General features: G+C 54.4%; 1 long non-coding RNA gene across 1 annotated transcript; it reads left to right on the top strand.

Annotated features, from left to right (window-relative positions):
• Positions 1–12,448: 12,448 nt before the first annotated feature.
• On the top strand, positions 12,449–13,826 carry LOC106146591. Its single transcript, XR_001231096.1, has 3 exons — positions 12,449–12,537; positions 13,162–13,274; positions 13,746–13,826. It is a non-coding gene; the product is annotated as an uncharacterized LOC106146591 (long non-coding RNA).
• The last annotated feature ends 3,745 nt before the right edge of the window (positions 13,827–17,571 follow it).

A 17,571-nucleotide genomic window follows, 5' to 3' on the forward strand; every position in this document is an offset into this window, starting at 1 on the left:
GTGTTTCCGGCAGCTAAGGACAGTCCTAGGTTCAGTCCCTGTCCTCACCTGAGGAAGTCACTGTCACTGGGAGGAAGGGCCTCGGGGTGTCAGGGCACTTGCATGTGTCCCAAAGAGTGTCAGGACCTCTGCTGTCACTGACTGTGAGCACTGTGGCTCTGCTCTTGTCTCTGGGTTCTGGGTTCCTGCCCAGCCCTGGTGATTCTCTGGACCGGGCCAGGTGGAGCGTGACAGTCACTGGGTCTTGTCTGGGGTGGGGGCAGGCCTGCGGCACCTTTAGGTGCTGCTAGAAGGTGGGGCATGCTCCAGGAAACCCCTTCATTGACTTCCCAATTACCCTGTGGTCTGGCTTCTGGATCCTATGTCCAAAGAACGTGTAGCTCAGCGACCTCTCTAAAGCTATAGTTTTTTTTTTTTTTTTTTAAATGAAACTGATACTATTTGTAGAGAACACAAGGAAAGAAAGCCTAAGTAAGTTAGTACATAGTTAAATAGTCTATAAACCATTTTCGTTTTCTGTCATGACCCCTACATTGAACACCATCCCTAAACTGAACCCAACCTTGGCTTTCTGGCTGTAAATTGGGGTAGAAAGGTCGCAGTGGCTTTGTCAGGGTTACTGAGAGCACAGGCTCAGAAAGGAGTTTGTTAGAGGGCATAAAGGGCTCTGGAAGAAACAAACTCCAGCCTGGCCTTTACGAGTGACCAGGAAGTTGTTTCTGTTGAAAGTGGGGATTGCACTGCAGCCGCAGGCTCCAGAACCAGAAGGCTTCTGCTCTGAGTGAATCAGACACCTTCCTGCCTGCCCAGGCCAGCAGAGTACATTCCCGGGGCCAGAACCGCAGTCCAGCGGGTCGGAGCTGCAGGATTTGGGGAGTCGTAGCTTTCAGCTCCTGCTGCCAGCAGTAGTGTGGTACGCTGGGATGTCAGAGCAGATGCCCAGTGACCAGAGTCGCCCCCCCAGTCTACCCTCTGCCCCTCCCACCCCTTACATCTCCCCAGACTTCAGCCTTTAAACAACAGCTTTAGCAACAAGTTGCTCCTGAACAGTGTGGCCCAACTGTTCCTCATAAAGGTGCAATTATTCCTGTCCTCCCTGGAAAAGAAGGACTCTAAGTCTCACCAATCACTGTGACCCAAATTCTGAAACTGACCACCCACTGCACACCTTATTTAAAGCGGTAAGGGGAAGCGGGGGGGGGAACAGGAAATCCACGGCTAGTGTTTGGTTCTTTTATCTCCACCTCACATTCCGTGTCTTCTGGCCTTGATGGCACCTCGGCCGCTTTGGGATGTTTTTACTCACTTTCTTGTTGCTGGGACAAAATACTCAACAGCATAACTTAAAGGAGGAGAAGGTTATTTTGACTCCTGTTTTAGGTCCCTGGTTGGCTGGCTCCAAGGCAGAAAGGGCATGGCGGTGAGCCTGGGGAAAGGAAGGCTGCTCATGTCATGGTGGCCAGGAAGTGGAGAGAGAGGAGGACAGAGGAGGAGGTATATGCTTCCGGGTCACTCCCCTAGCAGCTCCCTCTACTGGCCAGGCCCACCTCCTCACAGTACATTCAGCCATTGATTATCAGTGGGTTCATTTGCTGAGGAGCACAGATGACCTGATCGCCTTCCAAAAGCCCCACTGCTGAACATATGAGGCTCCGGGGGACATCCTATATCTAAACCATAACAAGATCTTCACTTGGTGGGCAGATTTGTTTCCTGTTTCCTGTTGGGTCTGAGCTCTTGGTGGGCCTGCTGGTGTGGTATTGCCATGGACCCCCATCCTTACCGTCTCAGCATGCTGCAGTAACAGGAAGCAGTTCCCTGAGTGGTGGGAGCTCCAGAGCATCCTCACTCTCTCCAGTGAGGGCAGCTGCCCCGTCCCCACCCCCCCATACTCAGGACCAGTCACACAGCCAACATGGTGCCCTGGCTGTGTCTTCTCAGGGGCACCAGCACCTCTGAAGCAACACAGCCTAAAGCTGTGGGGGATGGAAAGCACCCTTATTTCCTGACCTGGGGTCCACCTCTGGGAGGAGCTCTGTGCCATGTCTGTGGGTTCAGAGGACGTGCCACGTTCAGCAAGACTACCCTTAATGTCTTATGGCATTGGCTTCTACGTGATAACATCACTGAGTCTTCTAGGTCCTTCGACTACGCTCCACTCCCTGGAAGACCAGCATCCGAGGTGACAGACGCGTGGCAACACAGGGCAGTGTGTGTGTCACACTGCTGCCTTCTTCCTTTGTCCGTGAAATGAGCTCCTTCGCCAGAAGTGATGCTGCGTGAGAGGCCTCGGAAAAAGCCCCCAGTTCCATAGACTGGCAGCAATGTTGTGAGCGGGAAGAGCAGAACAAATGCCTGCCCCGGCGAGGCCAACTGGTTCACCCTGCTGTATGAGAAGAGCTGGTCTCCAGGGTGTGTACCTGGGAGGGCCCGGGTTATGCCCCCACTTCATGAGTCCAGTGGGTAGCCAGGCTCGGCCTGGGAGGGAGACAGGTTGTGGGGCTCACACCATACCCACCGCCTCTCCTCCCATCTCTGTGTCCGTGAAGTCCTGCGGCACCTGCTTGGGTGGCTGGGAAAGGAGCCCCAACAACACTGCAGTGGCACAGAGCATCCATCCACTACCCAGGGCCTTCTCTGCTGTGGGGACAGGGGAGCCTCAACCTCTGTGCCCAGGCTGGGAGCTTCAGTCCCCAAACTCCTGGTTGTCAGCCCTCTGGTCTCATTCTCGAGCTGTACCACCAGGCCAGACTCGTGCACTTCCTCAAAGTGGCCATACGTGTGGGCCCCCTCTTCTCTCTAGGACCCAGTGGAAAATCAGTTGCCCGAAGGGTGAAGATCCCTTTCCCAGGGGACTTCAGGCTGGGACTGTGGCCCCCAGCACATTGTGCAGGGCCCAGAAATGAGGCTTGAGTTCCTCCATGCTCAGCCTGCCGGCCCCAGAAAGACCCTGAGACCGCAGGTGTCTGGAGGGGGAGCTGCTGAGATGCTGCAGGACCAGCCCGAGCGTGCGTCACCTCCTGACTCAGTTCCCGGGGTTTTGGGACCTGCTTTAGCCCCATTCTTGTAGACTTAGCCCTGGGGCCAGTGTCACAGCCCCAAACCTGGCCCCCTAGGCAGGTCCCACCCAGTTACGCCTCATCCCTTGGGAGCCCTGACTATACGTACAGTCTCCATAAGGTCTAGGAATAGCTGCTGAATGGAGTCACTAGAGGGAATAATTGTTTGAAAGAAGCCCGTGGCTTTGCTTCAGTACCCAGGGACCTGCTCTGTGTCCTCCGCTGTGGCTTGTCTCAGGCTCTTTTCTCCTAATCTGCTGCAGATACTCAGCAGGGTCCTCAGGGCCCAGGGGCAGAGTGGCTCATCCTGCAGTCTGAGGAGCCAGAGAGCCTCCTCTCTTCCCTCCCTTCTTCCTTCCTTCCCTCCCTCCTGACCTCCCTTCCTTTCTCCTTTCCTTCTCTCCCTTCATTCTTTTATTTTTCTATCATCTATATTTCTTTCTTCCTATCATCTATCATCTTTCTATCCACCTATCATCTTTTTATATCTATCCAGTTTTCTATCTAATATTCTGCCCTCTTTATTTCTATCATCTAAATCTCTCTCTTCTGTCATCTTTCTATCTACCCACCTGTCTATTTTTCTATCATCTCTCCACTCATCCACCTGTTTCCCATCATTCTATTTACTCACTCACTATTTTTGTCATTCAGCTCACCCGGGGCCATCAAGGAGCTCCCACCTGTGTGGTCCCGGGGCCCCTGGTGGAAGGACCACTACTGAAGAGCCGTAGGAGTTAGAAGCTTCTCTGACAAGTGTCCTGGCCGAGCTGTGCTCCCACCCCAGCTCCTCTGGCCAAGAGAAAGGCCTGGAATCCCAGGAACTTGCTGCACCGAGGTACAGGGATAAACTCCCTCGGCTCCCCTCAGACATAGTCAGAAAGCCAAGTGGGTGTGCTTGGTTCTGTAAGCACTCCTGGTTTCTTTGCAGCCTGGGTGTCTGCAGAAGAGAAACGAGTCCAATCTAGTGGATTTCAGCATAAAGGGGTTCATTATGGGGCACTGAATGGCCGAGGGGGTCCCAGGGAGTCCTGAGGAAAGAAACTAAAGACTGAATTTCTAGGAAACACTTTTGAAGTGACAGCGCAGAATCGGCTTGGAGGGCTCTGCTGCCCTGTGAAGGTCAGGAAGCTGCCCAGGGAGCTGGGTGTGCCCCCTGCCTCCTGTGCAGTTCTCACTGCAGGACATTGATTGGTGGATTTCACAGCACAAGCCTGACCCAGCTGCATGGCCTTCTGGGAAATGTAGTTTTTAGCTCTCCTGGGTCCTTGGTCCAGGAGACATCCACAGAGGCGCTCCCTGCCTGTGCACACCCAGGAGCTTCCTGCACAGTGTGCTTCCTGGAGGGCAGTGCGAGCTGCACACCCTGCTGCTCCGTTCTTCTGCCTTGCAGGAGCAGGGCCCAGGTGGGCCCTGGAACTTGCACCTGATCCCCAGGCTGGGCTCAGAGCCAGCAGGCGTCAACCTCTTCAGCTGCTTCCTGAAGGGTCATTCTTTACCTCTGCAGTTTCTCTGGCCTGTTGCACACTTCCAAGCTCATCAGGTTGGTTCCCTAAACTCGTGGATTCTTGCTACCTGCATCATGTTGCCGATGTCCGAGGGTTTTCGCCGGAGGAAAAGGGGAAGAGAGTGGCAGGTGGCCTAATTCTGAGCTAGCCTGTCATCTCAGAGGTGACCTTGGACCAGTTATTTCATTTCTGGGCCTCCTTTTCTTCCGTATAATGCATTTCATTACATTACAGAGTCAAAGGGCTGGTAATGAGGACTGAAGTAGGTAATGCTGAGACCCCTGCACATCACCTGGGACAGAGTATACATGGAGTGGATGTTAATTATTATTATTATTATTAATTATTATTATTGTACTAGATGTTAAATTACCATCCTACAAGTAACGGTCTACGTCCACATGTTGCTTAAACCAAAAATCTCATACAGATAATGAGAGCATGGTTGAGTTTAATTTAATTCATTAATGAATTGAGTTAATGAACCAGGAGGAAGTGAAAATGAGCTGGCTCAGAGAGCAGGTCGGAAGCAGAGCTTGTGGGTCAGGTGGGAGAGGGTGACAGCGTGAGCTGCTAAGTTGAGACGGGAACTGTTCAAGGCCCAAGAGCAACGCAGCTGTGACCTTCTCCACGCCTGCCTTCCGGTTTCTGCAGGACCAGACCCTAAGCTTATCACCCTCCGAGTCCAGGCTGCTAGCCCCTGGGCAGCTGGGAAGCCATCTACCCTCCCCAGGGACACAGAGCTGAAGGTGGGGACTTCAGGAAAGCAGATGGCTGGGCTCCAGTGCTATCGTAAGGTGTCTGCTCCTTGTGGGGATACAGGGAACCCTAAGAGGATGGCTGATTTGGCTGCTTTTCAAGGGAGGTCACACCTCGGGGGTCCGGGTTGATCTGACCCAGAAGGAAGGGAGACACCGTGGGGGATGATGGCTTGTGCCTGGGTGGGAGTCCTGTGCTGGGCACCTGGGCAGAGCTGATGGAGAAGATGGAGGCGTCTTATTCAACTTTCTATTGCCCTGATTAGTTTCCCAAGCAGGTCATACTCCTGGGCAGCCTGAGGCCCCCGAGCCCTCTCTGGGAAATCTGGATGTGTTCAACCGAGCCATGCCCCAAAGCACCTTCCATGAGGCCGGTCACCCAGTGAGCGAGTGCGGCCCGGGGCGGAAGGAGGCGGGGCACCCAGGGCAGTGTGTCACCAGTCGTGGCTGTGGGCCATGCCCCTGCTGGTCTCTGGGGTTCCCAACCCTGAGTCTCAGGTCTCAGGTCACCAGGTGTCACAAAAATCTCCGCCAACACCTGCCAGCACCCGCGTCACCCCTGTACCCTGAGTTATGGGACAAGGAGGCTCCCGGGGTCCCACTCCCGGCCACTCAGATCTGCTGTCCTTACCTGCTGGGCGCAGGGGTGCGGTGGGGGGGCGATGCCTCCCCCAGGGCAACCTAGCTCCAACCCTGGTCTTTCCTTTGCTCTGCGTGAGTTTTGCCTTTTCTTCTTCTTCTGTGGTGCTGAGCAGAACCCAGGGCCTCGTGCAGTGAGGCAAGGGCTCAGCCCAGGCTGCACCCCTGCCCTGGCCTTACCCTCTTCCTGCCCGCACCAGGACGCCTCTTACTCTTTAGATGGACCTGGACTTTTGGCGCAGTGAACTTGTTTGTTTCAAGAGGAGCTTGCGTGCGCACTGTCGCCCGCAGTGACGCAGCAGAGCCCTTTCCCAGAACTGCACAAAGAAGCCAAATGAGATCAAAGTAAGGGCTTTCAGGAAAGCAAATACTGGCTCTCGCCTGAGAGCAGCCTTTGTTTTGCTTTGTTTTTCCTTTTCTCCCTCCTCCTCCCCACTCCACACCCACCTCCATGAAAAGCCAACGTTAGCTGGACATAGTGGCGCAGGCCTATAATCCCAGCACTCCGGGAGGCGGAGGCAGAAGGATCCCAAGTTCAAGTCCAGCCAGAGCAACTTAGAGAGGCCCTGTTTCAACAGAAAAGGGCCGGGGGTGCAGTTCAGTGTGAAGGACCGTTGGCAACTGCTGGGTGGATGCGAAGGCGCCGTTAGAGGAGCGCAGGGAGATGAGCCTGCCCTGGATCCCCCGAGCGCTGTCACCCAGGAGTCAGTGTGATTTGGAGCTGTGTCCAGCTTCGGTGCTGTGTGTGGAGAGGGAGGGCACTTCATGGAGCAGCTTTGCCCACCCTCCTCCCACAGCCGCGCCCCTCCCTGGGCCCTCGGGCCCCTTCCCAGTGGTTTACTGGGACCATACAGTTCCTCTTCCTCTTCTCTCAGGCTCCCACGGAGCCCGTGCATGAAGTGAGCTTTGAGCAACTCTGTGAGCTGCGAGGGCAGACGCTGTCTGAGGGATGGAGGAACCGCCTTGGCGGATGACAGAAGCGGTGTCCTCCTCCCACTGCTTCGAGTCTGTCCCACACAGGGGCCTCCTGGGAGCCCTTGCAGTGCCTCCCATGCCCGGGACTTGCTTCTCCGGAAGTGGTGACCAATTGCTCTGAAGTAACCAGTGCAGCGCCTGGGGCCTCCAGGCTGCTGGTCTTGTTGGGGGACGGGCAGTGCTGACTCTCCTGGCCTGAACACTGCTCTTCCTGAGCACTGCGGGGGCGGCGGCCGAGTGGCAGCTGCACTGTCCTTGGGGCTGGCCTGCCGCAGCTGCATTCTCGGATTTCTGGCCCATCCCTGTCCCTGCTGGAAGAGCTCAGCCTGCTCTTAGGACTTCGGGTCACCCTGCCACCAGAAGGAGGGCCGTCTCCGCAGAGTGGCCCACGGGAAGGAGGCCCTGGCCCTCTCAGACCACCTCAGGCAGTTACTCTTCCTTGTTTGATGATGGCAGACGCTGCAAGGTCTGGAGGGAAGTTGGGTTTCTCTCTTAGAGAAGTAGGGAGATGGCTGAGGGGTGTGTGTGAGTGTGGTGTGCATGGGTGTGTGAGCACATGTGAGCGCTGTGAGTGTGGGGGTGGGGTGCACAAGTGTGCATGGGTGTGTGTGTGTGCGCACATGCATGTGTTCAGAGCATCTCGGGGAGAGCAGCCCACCCTTGGAGCTGGGCTCTGCCATGTGCCTGCAGGGCTGTCCCCGTCCTGTCCCCGTCCTGTCCTCATCTAGTTCTCCCCAAAGCCCATGAGCCAGAGGCCGGGATGATGGAGACTCAGAGGGGCCGGCCAGCTGCCCTGAGCTGCAGGCTTCTCCCAGGAGCGCGTCAGCCCCGTGGAAGGGGTCAAGTGGGGAGCCATGGCGCTCTGTGGGTGGAGAACGGGAGAACAGAGTCTGTTGAGTGAGGTGGAGACCCCTCAGGTGGATGGACTCATGGGTGTCTCACTGATGTCCCCGGAGCACTGCTGTCCAGAGCTTTAGGATGGGAGACTCAGCCGTTCCCGGAACAAAGCAGTGTGTCTGGGCCTGGCCCCAGCCCTGCTGCAGGGCGAGTATCCAGCTCCTGCCCACCCATGGGGACTGTCTCCCAGCTCTGGGTCACAGGGTATTTTAAAAAACACCAACCCGTGCTTACAGCAAAACACAGGGGGCCCCTGCTTCCTGGATTGTTTGATGGATTGGTTGATAGATTGACTGATCATTTGATTGGTTGATGTTTTGTGGTACCTGAGCTTAAGCCCAGGGTCTTTATACTGAGCTATATCCCCAGCCCTTATAAAACTGTTTTTCTGAAATTTTGAAATAGGATCTCACTAAGTTGCTAAGTTTCCCAGCTGGGCTCAAACTTGAGATCCTCCTGCTTCAGCCTCCTGGTGTCCTGGGATTATAGGTGTGTGGTACCACATGAGGTTCTGTTTCCTGGATTTAGGATTTTGTTCTTCTCTAAACTCATAAGGCTTTTTAAATAATGCACCTGTGGCTCTGGCGAGTGTGAGAAATGGAGGGAAATGAGGGGGTGAATAATTTATTTGGATGCTGAATGATTCACTGGAATATTCCTACATGAGCTTGTTAACAAATCTCCCTTGCTGGCTCGTGGGATTGCTCCCTCTGCTGCTGCCCCGCCCGGCCATGCCGCCCTGGAACGCGCGTTCTTTATAATCACAGCTTCGCTCCTGTCTGGGTCTTCCAGGGTGGTTTGGACGAATCCCGCCCCCGGCCACCCAGCGAAGCCCGGGCCGGGCTCTGGCTCCTTGTTCTGCTCTTCAGGGCACTGCGTAGCCTCGGGCCTTCTAGGAGAGTGCGGAGCCTAGACCCGGGAGGCGGGGAGAGCCCGAGGTGGGCACGGCTGCCTCCTTTCTGCCCGCTGTCCCCAAGCCTCACCTCCTATGCCACTCCCTCACCCATCAGTGGTGCAGGCTGAGGGCTTCCTTCCGGCCAGGCCTTGCTCCAAGAGCATGGGGACTGCAGAATCACTGGGCACAGGGCACAGACTCACGTCCCTCAGGGTTAGGGTCAGGGGTGTGGTGGGGTGGTGGGTCCTGGGCTGCAGAGGGCGCAGGGACAGTAGGCCTTCCCTGTGGCCACACAGCTGGGGTGGGGCTGAGTCTGGGAAGAGCCTCCTCCTGTGTCTGCTCTGCAGAGGGGCCAAGGCCAGAGGCCTGCGGACCCTGCTCCCAGGGGTGGACAAGGGGCCTCTGGGGCCCGGGTGCTCCAGCAGGGGAGAGAGGCAGGAGGAGTTTGAGGCCACAGCCCAGGGTGCTGAGCTTTTGATTTGGATGGGGCAGTTTGCATTCTGTACCCCCCCCCCATGCACACGTGCCCACACACACAAGCCCTGAGCATGCGTGCTGAGTCTTGGGCCTGGCAAGTCATGCCCAGCCTGAACTCAAGCTTAGCAGTGCCTGGGTGGCCTGGCTGAGGTTGCTCCCGCCTTCGTCACGCAGTTTCCTGTGGCCTGGAAGGAAGAACCAGGCTTGGAGGCGACATTGTGCTTGTCTTCGGTGGCGTGCTCCTCCTTGAGTGTGAGTGTGTGTGTGTTCTGAACCTGTGTTTTTCCCACTCCAGGTCTGTGTGTGTGCCTCTGTGTGTGCGTGTGTCTGCTGCTGGGTGAAGCGTGTGTATTAATTTCTGCGTGTGCCTGTTTATGTTGGTCAGCGTTATGTCACTGTGACAGAGTACCGGGCACGGTCATGTTAACCAGAGGAAAGGTTCACTTCGGCTCACTTCCATCCCTGGTCATGGGGCTTGTGGCCCCACGCGGAGTCACAGTTATGTGGTGGCTGAGGCTGCTCACTTCCTGGTGCCCAGAAACAAGGAGAGAAAGAAAGGCCTGGTACCTGCAGCTTGTCAAGGCCATGACCCTGTAATGTCACTTCCGCCCCAGGTCCCACCTCCAATATTCCCACCACCTCTTGGCGGTGCCTCAGGTTGGGACCGAACCTTCAATCCCTTGGCCTTTGGGGGGCTTTAGGACCCATCAAGCCATGACACTGCTGTGTGCATACTTGTGTCTCTGTGTGTGGGCTTGTGTGGCTTTGCATTGTGTGTATCTCTCTGTTCTGCACCTGCATGAGGTCTCTCTGTGTGCACATGTGTGCACATGTGTGTGTAGCTATGTGTATTTGTGTGTCTATGTATCTGTGTGTGTCTGCATCCTCACTTGCACTGGTAAGAAAGGTCTTCTGTAGCTGGGCACTGTGGTGGATGCCTGTCATCCCAGCTCCTTGGGAGGCTGAGAAAGGGGGGTCCCAATGTTGAGGCCAGCCTGGGAAACTTAGACCCTGCCTCAGCATACTTTAAAAGAGCCCGGGGTGCCACTCCGTGGTAGAGTGCTTTGCCTAGCACATGTAAGAGCGAGTTTAATGCCCGGTGGTTAGAAAGAAGAAGAAAGGCCCTCGCCCTGTGGGGTCCCTCCCCGCAAGTCTCTGTCTCACTCTCCTCTCTTGCTCCTTGTGGCTGTCCATAAGCTCCCCCCGCATCTCATGCTCGATTCCACACTCCCTGGTCACTGTCGCCGCCCTGCCTTGCTCTTGCCACGACTCCCTCACTCTTTCCAACAGCCCTTTGAGTTCCTTGGGGTCCCGCCTGGGGCCGAGAGCTCACAGGCAGCCTGACCCCCTTCCTGTGCGCCTGCGCTTTCCTCGCCCTGCCCGTCAGGAGGACCCCACAGGCGGAGCCCCAAGCTCCATTTGTCATTTCTTTCTTTTTTTTTTTTTTTTTGATTTTTCTCCGGTACCGGGAACTGAACTCACGACCTTGCGCTTGCCAGGCAGGCGCTTTGCCGCTGAGCTAAATCCCCAGCCCCTATTTGTCCTTTCTGATAACGAAAGGAGCCGCTGGACAGACCCTGCCAACTCCCGTCTTGCTAAGTGAGGCATTCCTTTTGATTTAAGAATATTTTTACCCTTGAAGTGCTTTTAAGGAGGCTGATGGCGAGAGAAGGTCTACTCAGCACTGCAGTATATCTAGCTTCTTTTCATAAAGTGTCTGGATTGCATTTTGAGGGAGTTCAAATAGTCTTTTTTATATTGCCAAAGCCAATTAACTGCTAAGTATTTAACTGTGGGTGGAGGACTTGGTCCACACTTGAGCGCAGCCTGTCCGAGGGGCTCAGGTCCGGGCTGCTTGTCTCTTGCTTGTCTCAGAACAGCAGCTGCCTTTGCACCCTGCCTCCCAACTGGAACTTTTCCCAGGGAAGCAAGACAGTCACTGCTGCTCTATCACCTTGGGTGCTACCGCTGGGGACAGGGCCCTGAGGGTTGATGCGGTCCCTGCCATCCCTGCCAGTGCCCCTGGAGAATGCAGTCTGGACCCTTGGCACTTCTTTAACCTCTAATGGCCGAGCTGGGAGGAAACGTGAAGGCTGGGTCACAGGAGAAGAGGAAAGCCCCTGTGGACAGGTTCTCCCAGGATCCCAGGAGGCACAGGGTCCATCTCTTACCTGAAGGGACATTCCCTGAGGGTTACCCCGGGTCGCACTGTCACAGTCTGTCTAACGCCAGAGGTGCCCTCGAGATCCAGTTTCTTGGACAGTACCCCACCCATGTCTTGGAGTAGTACCACCCCAAAGCAGAGGCCTCAAACTACAAGTCACAGATCTCACTTGCTTGCTTTTTTAAGAAAAAAAAATTTTTTTAAAGTGGCATTGGAGATTGAACTGAGGGCCTTTGCTTTGAACTACGTCAGTACCTTTTTTTATTTTTAATTTTTTTTTGCCTTTTTGAGACAGGGTTTCACTATGCAGTTCAGGCTGGCCTTGAACTTGCAGTGATCCTCCTGCCTCAGCCTCCAGAGTGCTGGGATTACAGGCATGCACCACCATGCCTGGCCTCACACCCTTTTTTTAAAAAAAAATCTTGACACAAGATCTTCTATGTTGCCCAGGCTGGGCTCAAACTTGTGGTCCTCCTCCTACCTGAGCCTCTGAAAGTGCTGGGTTGACAGGCATGCACCTGGCTGTGCTTGCTTTTATAAATAAAGTTTTATTGCAACACAGCCACACCTGCTCATTTCCATATAGGCTATGGCTACCTTGGTAGAGGGGAGAAGTTTTCACGGAGACCAGAGTTCACAAAATCTGAAATATTTACACCTGGTCCTTTAAGAAAGAGTTTGCTGATTTCTAGTTTTACAGATTTAAAGTTGAAAAAAAGTCTCTTGTTTAGTTTTAACTTACTCCCCCTCTTATTTTTTTCTGGAAGAAAATGGACAGTAGACAGCAAGTTTTCTCACTTTAGCAAACTTGATGGATGGAGAGTCATGCAGGGCTCTGCGTGGGACTGGTCACGCTTGACTGTCACTTGTTAAAATCCTTGTTCATTCCGAGAGAGAGAAAAAGTGATTTCTAGGTGGGCGGGTACTAACCTGCCTGGCCTTCGTCGAGTAGGAGGACGTTCTCCTGACGCGTGTGTCCCCCACACTCCACAGAATGCAGTGGGGAGGTGGCTCTAGCCGGGGGAGGACTCCATATGTCTGTGCTTCTTCATGCAGAGGTGGCGTGGCCAGCGCTGGCACAGCCGGAGGCCATGGAGTTCCTGGGGACAGCAGCATCCAGCCTCGCTGCCCGTGACTGACACGAGTGTCTTGAGGTCAATTAAAAGTATGTTTATGCTTTCCCATCCCACTGTGACAGCGAGATATAATATTTAGACAGCACAGTAGCACTTATGTTCTGTGTGTGGACATAAACTCCTTGTTTTACACGGGAACTGAAATCGATAACGCAATAGAGCAGCATCACAGCCAATCAATTCTGAAAGGTGCTTGAAGTCAGTCCAAAGCTGCAGAAAGAGAGACGGAGGAAGTCAAAATATTTAGTCCGGTTAATTGTGCAGTGTTTGGAGAGGATGGACTCAGGACAACATGTGCCTCGAGGACAAGGGGAGATGGCCTATTGGAAGAAATGCGTCAAGTCCAGGACTTGGTGGGGCCGTGTGTTGAGGGACCAGAGGGGACTGGAGTGGAGGTGGGGTCAGCAGGGCCCCCCTACAGCGAGGGAGGAGGACTTGGAGCAGATCTTAGCATCAGCCTCATAACCGGTCCCCAGGCAGATCTGGCTTTCCCAAACACTGGTGTTTTCTACGAGCTGGGCTGAGGAGAAACCCGAGGGATACCCCAAACAACCATTTTAGTGCTGGGATATGTAAAAAGTCCCCGTGCTTCAGGTCTAAAAATGCTTGCGTTTTTATCATCATTCAAAAATGTTCCCTGGGGTCATTTGTAGCTTCAGTCCCAGAGGACATAGAATGGATTCACAAACCTTGGATGATTCTCTGCACAGACCATGGTGCTATGGGAGGTTCCAGGCTGCATCCAAAACTTTTGAAAGGATCACTTGTGAGTGAATCCAGGAGATGGGTGGATGCATGGATGGGTGGATGGACAGAAGGGGAAAGATGCATGGGTGGATGACAAAGGGTGCATGGATGGACGGGTGGGTGGGTGGATGGAAAGACAGATGAGGAATGCATGGATGGGGGGGTGGATGGAAAGATGGACGGGTGGCTGCATAAAGGAGGGTGTGTGAATGAGAAGGATGCACGGGTGATATTCGGGCAGATGGATGGAAGGAAGGGCTTCTTTGGCGGGGCGCTTTTCTGTGGGACTGTCATAACCACGTTGTACCTCATGCTCTGGAGAACTGGGAGGTCTGTGACTCTTGGCTCGTTCTTTACATCTGTCCTGATCTGAGAATGTGCTCTGAGAATGTACTTGCAGGGGCGGGGATGGCTCAGCCACTGAGCATCTTGACAAGCACTGACCTCTGCCCGAGGAGGGAGGAGGCCACTTTCTTTTTCTGCTCACCAGGGGCTCCAGCAGGAACTGAGGATTCTGAAACACGTCTGACCTGACAGGCTTGACATTTTCAGGAGAATCACGTGATGCTGAAGATGTCCAAATGTGCCTCGCTGATGAGAGAGGTTTACCAGGGAGGAGCCAGGCACTTCGGTGGCATTTGGTTGCAGCAGGGGAGAGAGAGGGTGAAACGTTAAGATGTCTTGGGGGAGGGTATGTTTTAGGTCATTGTCCTAAGTGTTTCTGTCTCACAAATTGATCCCTTCGCAAATAGCTCGTTGTGCGTGTGTGTGTGTGTGTGTGTGTGTGTGTATGCGCCCGTGCACGCATGCCTGTGTGTGTGAGCTCACAGGGGCTGGGGGTGGAGGAAAGCTAAGAGCTAAGGGTACGGCTTCCTTGTTTGGATGGGTTTTGTTCTAGCCTGGTGGAGTCAGGAGTAGTCTGCCAGACTCTTGGGGACAGATAGGGCCCAAGCCATAAAGACACAGGAGCAGTGCCCTCTGGATTGTGAAGGTGTGAGATTTCTGGGTTTCAGCTGGATACTGAAGAGAGAATACCCTCATAACCATGATTCATGAGCACGGAATCTGTTGGTAAGAGACTGTGCTCAGGCGTTGAAAGAATCTGGCTCAGCTTTCTCTGGGACCAGGAACAATAAAAACAATCCATTAATGGGCTTTCTGTAATTTCACTTCCCTTCCTTCAAGCTTGTGAGGTCCACATGATAGACACCGCTCTCCCCACTGCATCTGAATAAGGGGATGACAAGGATGGCGAAGATCATGATGGTGATGGTGATAATAATTATGGTGGTGATGGTGATGATTCTGGTGATGGCTATAATGATGATAGCAATAATGATAAGGTATGATGGTGGTGATGGTGGTGGTGGTGGTAGTAGTGGTGATGATGATGTCGGTGATGTGTGATGATGGTGATGGTGGTGGTGGTGGTAATGGTGGTGATGGTGATGATGGTGATGGTGATGGTGATGATGGTGATGGTGATGATGGTGATGGTGATGATGGTGGTGGTGGTAATGGTGGTGATGGTGATGGTGGTGGTGGTGGTGGTAATGGTGGTGATGGTGATGGTGGTGATGTGTGATGATGGTGACAATGGTGATGTTGGTGATGGTGATGGTGATGATGGTGGTGGTGATGATGGTGATGGTGATGGTGGTGGTGGTGGTGGTAATGGTGGTGATGGTGATGGCGGTGATGTGTGATGATGGTGACAATGGTGATGATGGTGATGATGATGGTGATGATGGTGGTGATGATGATGGTGATGATGGTGGTGGTGATGATGGTGATGGTGGTGGTGGTAATGGTGGTGATGGTGATGGCGGTGATGTGTGGTGATGGTGACAATGGTGATATTGGTGATGTGTGATGATGGTGATAGTGATGGTGATGATGATGATGGTGATGATAGATTTAGCTACTCTTTACTGAGGACTGTGGTCCAGGAATTTTGCTCAATAGTTACCATACTTCCTTCATTTACTCCTCAGGACAATTTTCTAATTTTCTAACTGGGGAAGCCGAGCTCATAGAGAGCTTACTTATTTACAATTTACACACATCTGTATAGCTTACTAGGTGCCTGGGACTGACTCATATTAACTCATCTCCACAATAACCCTGTCAGGTAGGTTAGTATTATCATACTTAACTTAATCATATGGAAAACAAGGCACAGAGAGGGTATGTAACTTACCCCAGGTCACAGGGCTGATGGATGGCTGACCAGGGTGTACTCCTGTCTGTCCGCAGGGCGTAGGCATCAGGGGAGGCTGAGTGTGACTCTGATGACTGGGTCATGTGGGTGTCACCTCCTGTATCTCCTTCCCACTCTTCCCAGTGCTTGGCTGGGCATGATACGTAGAGTGCCCTGGGGTGGCTCCTGAGGGGCACTCCACGTCTTCTGGCCACGGGTACTTGGAGCCTGGCTGTGGGCAGGAAGGGGCTGAAGGGGCTGAGGTGTGGTGGCCTCTTTGTCCCCCCAGCAGCAGAAAAAGCTAGACTTCTTAGTAGCTGCTGCAGGCAGGACCCTGGCTGTGGGCTCAGCAGTGCGGCCCCAGGCTGGATGAGGTGGGGCAGCAGCCCTGTGCCCAGCTGGCCTTGTGTATCAGAGGCTGGGCTGTCCCCAGCTGCCTCCTGTCTCCTGCAGCCTGGCCTGTCCACACGTGGTCAGCAGCCACCTGTGGCCTGGGTCCTCCTTTCCTGCTCTGGCCTGGCGTCTGTGCTTGGAGCCGGTTCATCAGAAGGTGGTGAGGGCCCTGTCACTGGACTTAGGCCCACTGGGAAGCCTGGGGTGACCTCACCTCGAGATGTCTCACTTCAGATCACATCTGCCAGGACTTTCTCTGATCAGCGACATTCACAGTTCTGGGTGCCAGGGGCTGGGCAGGTCTTGTTGGGCAGGTCTTTTTGGGCAGCATGCTCAGCCCCTGCTCTCTCCGTTGACTCCCCAGTGCATACCAGGAGTATGGCTTCTTTGCTGGGTTGGCAGCAAGGCCCAGGGAGGCCAGGGTGGGGCCCAGGGGGAGTGCTGGGTGTCCCCCTCCATACACTGCCGCAGGTGGCCCTGTCACCCAGCCTGTGCCGCTGCCGCAGCCTCGGACAGCCTCCCTGCTGCCTCGGATCCGCCTTCTAACTCCCCTCCGTGGCTCCAATGTCTTCTGTTCTAAAATGTTCCCATCTTGTTAGTCTCCTGCCATGTGCAGGCTGCAATTATCTCTAGAAATCCGATCTGGGTCCTAATGAGCACAGCGTCAGCGCGTAGGAGGAAGTACACGGAGGGTGAGCGGAGGGGACTCCAGGTTCCTCGGTTTCGGAGTCTTGAGGGTTGTGTTAGGGTTGGGCGGTGGCAAGGGTGTCTGCAGCCGCTGGGCCCCAGCCACCCTTCCTCAGGGGCGGCGGTGGGCAGGTGCCCGTGCACCCTGGGCTGCGGCGCTCACACCCGCTGTCCTGGTCTTCTGGCCTGTCTGGCGTGTGGCACACTCTGGCACAAACTTGTCTCAATTCTTTTTTAAAAAATGAGACGAAATCCACAGAAATGTACACAGCAGTGGTGTTTCCTACATTCACAGTGTCCTGCAGCCACCAGCTCTAGGTCCAGGGCGTTTTCACACCTGGAGAGAATCCCTGCACCTGTCCAACCCCGTCCCTTCTCCTCCCGCCCGGCTCTGCTGTCAGATCCCGTGGGTTTTCTTAGTCTCTGCAGTTCCTACTGATAGACACAGAGTCTTTCACAACTGGCTTCTTTCACTTGTGATAATGTCTTCAAGCTCCATCCATGTTTTGTACCAGGTGCCAAAATTTCCTCCCTCCTCATGGCTGAATAATATGCCACGTTGCGTACGCCACAGTCCCGCTACTCACTTGTCTCCCCATAGGCGTCTGGGTTGTTTCTACCTATTGGCTGCTGAGAATGATGAGGCTGTGGGCTTTCGTGGACAGAGTTTTCTTTTTAGACCTGTTTGTCTACCCTCGATTCTTGAGAGCCCTGGTTTGGTGATAAAGCACATGCCTGCCCTGCCCTTGGGACCCCCTCAGGGCTTGGCTTTTATGTGCCTGGCTTGCCGGACGGTGGCTTTGTTTAGAAGCTGCTCAGGACAAAGACGTTTGCCTGGAGACGTCTGTCCAGGCAGCAGAACAAACACAGACAGACTGCAGCCTGTGTAGGGCCCGGCATCGCTGCTGGCTCTGCTCCTGGAGGCTGGAGCTCAGACGGGCGCCTGAACACGGCTGGGACCTGCCGAGCTGGGTGTCTGAGGGCCAGACCTCTGGAGGCACAGGGTCCTTGGGGGCGGGGGAGTGGGAGGTTCTCC

Source organism: Chinchilla lanigera, unplaced genomic scaffold (genome assembly GCF_000276665.1).
Source record: "Chinchilla lanigera isolate Chin_1 unplaced genomic scaffold, ChiLan1.0 scaffold00085, whole genome shotgun sequence".
Classification (NCBI taxonomy): Eukaryota; Metazoa; Chordata; class Mammalia; order Rodentia; family Chinchillidae; genus Chinchilla; species Chinchilla lanigera.